General features: G+C 42.7%; 1 pseudogene; it reads right to left on the bottom strand.

The window, feature by feature from the left end:
- Positions 1–591: 591 nt before the first annotated feature.
- LOC112299463 (galectin-1 pseudogene) lies at positions 592–937 on the bottom strand (annotated as a pseudogene).
- Between the last annotated feature and the right edge of the window lie 6,841 nt (positions 938–7,778).

Here is a 7,778-nt window from a genome sequence, read left to right as displayed (position 1 = left end):
AGAGAAAAAAAGGGATGCTTACTATTCCTTTACTCTTGTTTTCAAGTTTCAGGTCTGGATATTCAGCATCTTGGGTCTATAACTATGCGTGAGGAGGGGCAGAAGTGTCAACATCTCATCATGGCATCATTGTCTCTGGGAAAAAGGGAATTTTCACATGTCCTTGGAAAAACAGTTATGGAATACTGCGTGAATGAGTTAGTATGTCTGAGTCAGGGGCAAGGGAGAGCGGGCAAACTGTCCCATGGCCGGGAATATTTCATACAAAGTGGCTGTATTTGTGACAGTGAAGCCAAGGTGGAAATCAGGAGGAAAGACATGGAAATTAACCTTTCTTGCTTATTTCTATGCTAGAAATGGAAGAAAAAACCCTTCAGATTTTCCTAATGTTAGAGAAGACTTTCTGAGCTTCCATTACCTAGCAGCTGGTCCTATCACAGTGCAACATGGAGGGGAAAGGGAGTTCAGTTCACTTGTAGTTTTAGGGTTATAATTATGTGTTCATATAAATATTCCACAATAAACAATTTTTCCTTTTTGCTGGTTCAGAGGCAGCTGCCTTTACTGGGGGTTAAGGGTTGTTGGCTGGCTTCATTCAGAGGGCACACACTTGACCTTGAAGTCATCTTCTGCTCCCATGTAACTGATGGTCTCCAGGTTCAGGTAGTTGGAGAACTTGAATGTGTATCCATCTGGCAGCTTGATAGTCAGCTCTGCCTGGTCAAAGGTGATGCACACCTCTACGACTCTTCCAGGCTGGAAGGGGAAGACAGACTCCCGACGCTCCTTCTCCCACACCCTGCGTTCTTGCTGTTACACACCATGGTGTTGATGTCCCCATGTATTCTTTGGCGTCAGGGGCCACCTCACCCCACCCTCGAAGGCACTCCCCAGGTTTGAGATTCACACTGTTGGCCACCAGACCCACACCAGCCATGACTGAGGACAGGAGGATGGTCCTGGGGCCTGTGCAACCAGCTGTCTGAAGACTCCCAATAAACAATTTTTTTAACTGGGCTGCACATTATAATCATTAGTAGATCTTTTAAAAAGTAAAGATGTCCAGGATCCATCCCAAGTGATTCTGATATAGTAGATGTATTATTCAGAATTTCTTTGGTTGAAAGTGGCAGAAATGCAACTCAAATCAGCCTCAGCTAACACTTTGGGGTGGGTTGTTATTAGTTATCCACTACTACATAACAAATCACCCAATTACCCAAAACTTAGCAGCTTACGACTGTTATTTCGTACAGTTTCTGTGAATCAGGATTTTGGGAGTGACTTATCTGGTAGTTTTGCCTCAGGGTCTCTCGTGAAGTTGAAATCAAGGTGTCAGCTGACTTCAATCACTGAAAGGCTTGTTTGGGGTTGAAGGACACACTTCCCAGGTGGCTCACTTACATGGCTGTTGGCAGGTGACCTGACTATTTTGCCACATGGATTTTTGCACAGGGCTGCTGGAGTATTCTCCCAATATGTTGGCTGGTTTTCCCTGGATGGAGCAATCCAAGCCAGCAAGGCAGAAGCAGGTTGATACAATTTATGGCTGGAATTAAGGTATCTTTGAGTAGGAGGAGGGGGATGGTAGTCATAGGTTGGTTATTTATTGTTGCAAAGGCTAAAAGCCCATCCTTATAGACAGTTGTAGGTCCTAGAGCCAATGTAACATATGTTCCACTGTACCCAGTCATTTTTTAATGGGGTGAAAATGATTAAACTGAGTATCAAGGGAAAGCTTGAAGGGAAAATAATACTAATTAAAAAAATCCCAAGGGTTATATGTGACTCACCTCTATTCATAATAATAGGCTTAGATCTGTCTTAATAACACTGTAACATTTGAGGAGCTCTTTAGTTTATAGATGGTTTCATAATGTTTTATTTGATCTTATGAAAAATCTTAGGTTTGTAGGATGGAGTCAAGAGGGTTGGGACTGAAAGATAGAGCTAATAATGGTGAACACTCACCAAGTGCCAGGCATTTCACTGAGTGCTTCATATTAATTAACCCTTAAACCAAACACATGAGGTTGGTGTAAATAATTACAATTTTGAGAGAGGCTTGGCTTCCTTGGGCTCAGAGAAGTTAAATGGCATGCTCATGGTCAGGCATCAGAGCTGGAATGAAAACCAGGTTTTCCTACTCACAGTCCCACCTGCTTTCCACTTAGCTGTTTTACTTTTCAGCATGACCAACCATTGCTGTTGCCTTCTCCACTTGCCGTATCCTTTAATTTTTTTAAATTAAAAAAATTATTTTGTTTTTTAACTTTATTTATTTATTTTTAGAGAGGGAAAGGGAGGGAGACAGAGAGGGAGAGAAACATCAATGTGTGGTTGCCTCTCACATGCCCCCTACTAGGCACCTGGCCCACAGCCAAGGCATGTGCCATGACTGGGAATTGAACTGGCGACCCTTTGGTTCGCAGGCTGGCACTCAATCCACTGAGACACACCAGCCAGGGCAGAAAGAACTGTCTTAATGTCAGTTTTCATGAGGGCTTTCTCCATAGGTGGTATTGTAAAATCATATGAGTCATAGCCTTTTAATTTTTTTAATAAAGATGTTATTTCTTTGTCTTTAGAGAAAGGGAAAGGGAGGGAGAAAATTATCATTGTGAGAGAAACATTGATCGGCTGCCTTTTGCACATGTCCCAACCAGGGCAAGGACCGGCCCCCATCCCAGGAATGTGCCCTGACCAGGAATTGAACCTGCAACCTTTTGCTTTGCAGGACAACTCCCAACCAACTGATCCATACCAGTCAGGGCCTATGCAGACTTCTTGGGCCACGGCATTCTCTGAGAGCAGGGCAAAGAAGGGCCTCATGCCACCTTCCTCCACTAGGCCGCCTACTTGCTGGGGGAGATGGCAGCTGTTCCTTCAGAGCAGAGCATGGCGGAGCAGAATGCCAGGGAGGAGGGAGCAGAGGGAACATCAGGGAGCAGGATGAGCCCAGCCACTGTGAACCCACCAGGTTCTTGCATGTATTTTTCATAAAACTAAATTATCTCCTAAGAGAGGTAATTCAAGACTTGGGAAAATGATTGTTTAATCACGGAATCCAACACGCTGCCTACTGTGATTAGTAGTATTAGACTAGACTGAGAAGAGGGGAAGACCAGCATAGACTATTCCCGGATGCCTTTGTGCTTTGTTTTACCACATCGTCCATTTGAAAAACAGGAAGGGGGACAAGAAGTGAATACCAGGATAGACAAGCCCCAAAAGAGTCTGCTTAGTCTATCTTCTACCTGGAGAGAGAGAGCAGAAACTCACTCACAAAGATAAGTGCAGGGAATGTGCTGAAGGGACATGGCGCCTTGAATCAAGTAGCTACAGGTTCCACATACTCCACTGCCAGCCTCCTATTGTGTTGAGTTCAGTGATATTATAATAAAGTGAGCGGAGAATGTTCCAGGGTCATGAAGACTTTGTCTCCAAACTCCGTTCCAAGTGTTACCAGTGTGACTTCAGGTAGTTCGTATTTATACAGTTGTTATAAGGATTAAATAAAGTAATGTATGTAAAGTATCGCCAAATTATACTTTCCAAAAAGTGAAAAACACATGTTAAAGATTCACTTAACATGGTAATGAGGGAATTTGCAAGAAGGTGTGGCTGGTTCAAAGAAAATTGGAGAGAGCATTTATGGTAGCTGAAGGGAAAAGGCTTGAAAAGGTGGTTGATTTTGATACAAAACTGGTTAATATACAGGGCAATATAACTGTCATTTTTATGGTTTTCTTGTTTAAAAAAATTTTATTTATTTTTAGAGAGAGGGGAAAGGAAAGAAAGAAAGGGAGAGAAACATCGATGGTTACCTCTCACATTGGGGACCTGACCCAAAACCCAGGCATGTGCCCTGACTGGGAGTTGAACCAGCGACCTTTTAGTCTGCAGGCCAGCACTCAGTCCACTGAGCCACACCAGCCAGGGCTATGGTTTTCTTTTTTATCAGATAAGTCATTTACATCCCTACTGGACAAATATAATTTTCATGCCTATCAGCAGTTGGTCTTAAAAGGGAATAATTTCGCCCTCTAGGGGACATTTGGCAATGTCTAGAGGCATTCTTTGTGTGTGGGGGGTGTGAATATGTAACTTATTTTTATAATTAAAAAAAATTATTGAATTTATTGGGGGGTGACATGGGTTAATAAAATGATTAGGTTCCAAATGTATAATTCTATAATAAATCACCTGTATATTGTATTATGTGTTCATCACCCAAAGTCAAGTCTCCTTCCATCACCATGAACCCCCCTTTGTCTCTGGTAGTCACCATGTTGTCTGTGTCTATGAGTTTTTTTTCCTTAATCCTTCACCTATTTCACCGGCCCTCCAATCCCCCTTCTCTCTGACAGCTGTCAGTCTGTTCTCTGTATCTAGGAGTCTGTTTCTATTTTGTTTGTTAATTTTGCTCATTAGATTCCACATATGAGTGGGGTGGTATTTGTCTTTCTCTGACTGCCTTATTTCAATCAGCATAATTCTCTCCGGGTCGGTCAATACTGTTGCAAAAGGTAAGACTTCCTTCTTAATACGGTCAGGTAGTATTCCATTGAGTAAATGCACCACAGCTTTTTTATCCACTCATCTGCTGATGGGCCCTTGGGCTGCTCTCAAATCTTGGCTGTTATAAATAATGCCGCAGTGAACATATGGGTGCATATATTCTTTCAAATTAGTGTTTCAAGGTTCCCAGAAGTGGAATTGCTGTGTTATAAGGAAGATCCATTTTTAATTTTTTGAGGACCCTTCATACTGTTTCCCACAGTTGGCTGCACCAATCTGCATTCCCACAAACAGTGCATGAGGGTTCCCTCTTCTCTGGAGGTGTTTTTGCGGTCACACCCAGGAGCAGGGAGCACTACTGACATCTAGTGGACCCTGTAGGTGTGACTGCATGGGATATGCTCACTTTGGTAAGATTTTTTTTTGATGTACTCTTTCTTATTTGCATGTGAGGGCTACCTTGATTAAAGCTCCAAAGCTGCTATTGCAATTTTCATCTATTTCTGTGTGTGCACAAAAGTGGAGAGTAATGCTTATTCTACCTTTCCATATCCTTGCTTTTTCCTAACTCTCCAGCATGGATGGAACACTGAAAGCAAACAGCTGAAGCCACAAACCTAAGGCCTGCACAGCCAGACAGCTGCATGCAGTTCACCACGCTCTCCATGAATAACCTCATGAGTCAGCTTGCCTCCCTAAGCTCAGACACAAAGCTTCACTTTTCCCTAATACAGCCTTTGTTTTTTACAGGCTCCTCAATGTGCACTCTTCAAAGGAGAGGGGGAGAAATGTATTCTAGCAGGTGATTTTTCTGTCATTCTTTGCTTTAAAAAATGTGTGTGCATATTTGAGTGGTGAAGGCATGTAGCCTGGCCCTGGTCCTGCCACTAACTAGCTGCATGGGGTCGAGCAGGTTCTCGGTGCTGGTTTTAATTTCCACACTGACATACGGAGCATTGGACCAGTTGATTGATACTGCTCCAACATTTTATGGTTCTATTTTCTATCACAAGCATATCCTTCGAAGGTAACCTGGTCTGGAATCTCACCCCTTAGTGTAACAGTTTCTGCAGGAGGTCCTCTTTTAAACTCCCTCCTGGTTGATAGAGTACAATGAAGCCTTCCTACAGCAAATTCATCCTAGAGGGACTGAGGTTAAGACTTCAGCAGATTTGCTCTGTTCCAATAAATGAAAAGCAAGAACCTTTTGAAACAGATACAATATCCCATTAATTGCTTTGCTAAGAGTAATTGTAATGTGCAACTGCACATCCAGAAACTAAGCAATGGTATTCTTTAGTTCATTCCTGATTTTTTCACTGATAATAATACGCAAAAAGGTATTTATTTTTCCCCCAAATGATCTGAATGTTTCCATTTTTAATGTCTGTTAAGGTTTTGTTTTCCTTCAAGATAGTCTTTCACTGACCTATTTTCACAGGCTGAACTGGGCAGAAAAGTCAAGTGTAATTATTCTCAATCAGCAGGGAGAAGAGGGTATTTCAGAAATTCTTGGAAATTAAATTTGAAAAAATCATACCTAGACTTTAAAAAACTATTATTTTTAAATACTTTATTTATTTATTTTTAGAAGGGAAGGGAGGGCAAAAGAGAGGGAGAAAAACATCAATGTGTGGTTGCTTCTCATGTACCCTAAACTGCAGACCTGGCCCACAACCCAGGCATGCTCTCTGACTGGGAATCGAACCAGTGACCCTTTGGTTTGTAGGCCAGCAGTCAATCAACTGAACCACACTAGCCAGGGCTAGACTTTAAAAGTTTATTAAAAATTTTTTTTAATACTCACTCGAGAATGTGCTTATTGATTTTATAGAGAAGGGAGGGAGGGATGGAGGGAGGGGAGGGGGTTGGTGGGGAGAGAGAGAGAGACATTGATGTAAGAGAGAGACATCGATCAGTTGCCTCTTGTACATGCCCCAAATGGGGACTGAACCCAACCCACAACCTAAGCATGTGCCCTGACTAGGGATCGAACCTACAACCTTGTGGTGTACTGGATGACACTGCAGCCAGCTGAAGCACACTGGCCAGGGCTAGACTTTTATTCTAAAAATTTCCTACTGTTTTCCTAACAGTAATTTAGAATTCCAGCAATCAGCTTGATAATTTCACAGCCAGCCCTTCTAGTTACTTACCTGTTTCCTCCTGTTTCCCTGCTAAAAGAGGTTTGGTTTTGTTCCTGTGGCGCATCCCCAGGAAATGAATCATGATTGGTCCAAATCTATCATGACATCCTCTTTCCAGCCTCCCTTGCAGTGAGAAGTGGCCATCTGAGTCAGTTCTGGGCCCAGAGGCACGCAGGGGTCTGTTGGAGTCACTGTTGGGTGATTTTGAAAGTCATGCGGGTTTATGTGCTTCCAGCAGCCCCCTTCCTACCTTGACAGCTGACAGTATGAAGGTGTCAGCTTTGACTGCTCCAACTGCTTCCTGTGACCTCCTGGTAATAGGGCCACAAGTCAAGGATGAAACACCCTGGCTTTTTCATGGCATTTTTGAGTTGTAGCTAAAATAGAGGTGCCAGATAAAATACAGGACACCCAATTACATTTGAATTTCAGAAAAACATCAGTTTTAAATAAGTAAACTGGGACTGACTTATACAGAATGTTATTTGTAGTTTATCTGAAATTCAAATTTAACTCTGTGTCCTCTAATTTTTCCCCCTAAATCTGGTATCTCTATGCACAAACCCTGCACTGCCTGCCTTGAACTTTCTTGTTATGTAAAGAAAAATAAATCCCAATGAGTTTAAGCTATTAGTCAAATAACATATTGATTGTGTGCAAACTCATTCCTGATGTAACAGTAATTTATAAGAAGTACTTAACACTGTGTGTTCATCATGTGCTAGGTAGCGGGGGTGTGTTTATAACTAAGTCACAGAGGTAGGTCCTGCCTTTGCGGGGTTTGTAGCCTAGCTGGAAAGACAGCCACTAAACAAGAGATTCTGTAAGTGGCAGTATAATTACAATTGTAATTAGTGCTTTGAAGAAAAAAATAGGAGTCTTCAAGAGCACCAACTAGCAGGGATCAGGAAAGCCTCCTGGATGTGGGATTTTAGGGGCCATCTGAAGGAAGAGGAGGAATCAGCAAGCTGGTGGGGGGAAGGGTTGCAGAAGTTTGCTCTAAGCATTGGGGGCAGCATATGCGCCAGCTGTGAGGCAGCAAGGGTCCTGGAGGAGACGTCCCAGTGGCGGAACAGCAGTGGGCTGAGTGATGGGAAATGAGGCTAGGAA

The sequence above is a fragment of the Desmodus rotundus genome, chromosome 1 (genome assembly GCF_022682495.2).
Source record: "Desmodus rotundus isolate HL8 chromosome 1, HLdesRot8A.1, whole genome shotgun sequence".
NCBI classification, from domain to species: Eukaryota; Metazoa; Chordata; class Mammalia; order Chiroptera; family Phyllostomidae; genus Desmodus; species Desmodus rotundus.
Note: the sequence above shows the minus strand (reverse complement) of the source record. Positions and strands in the feature narration are given on the sequence as shown.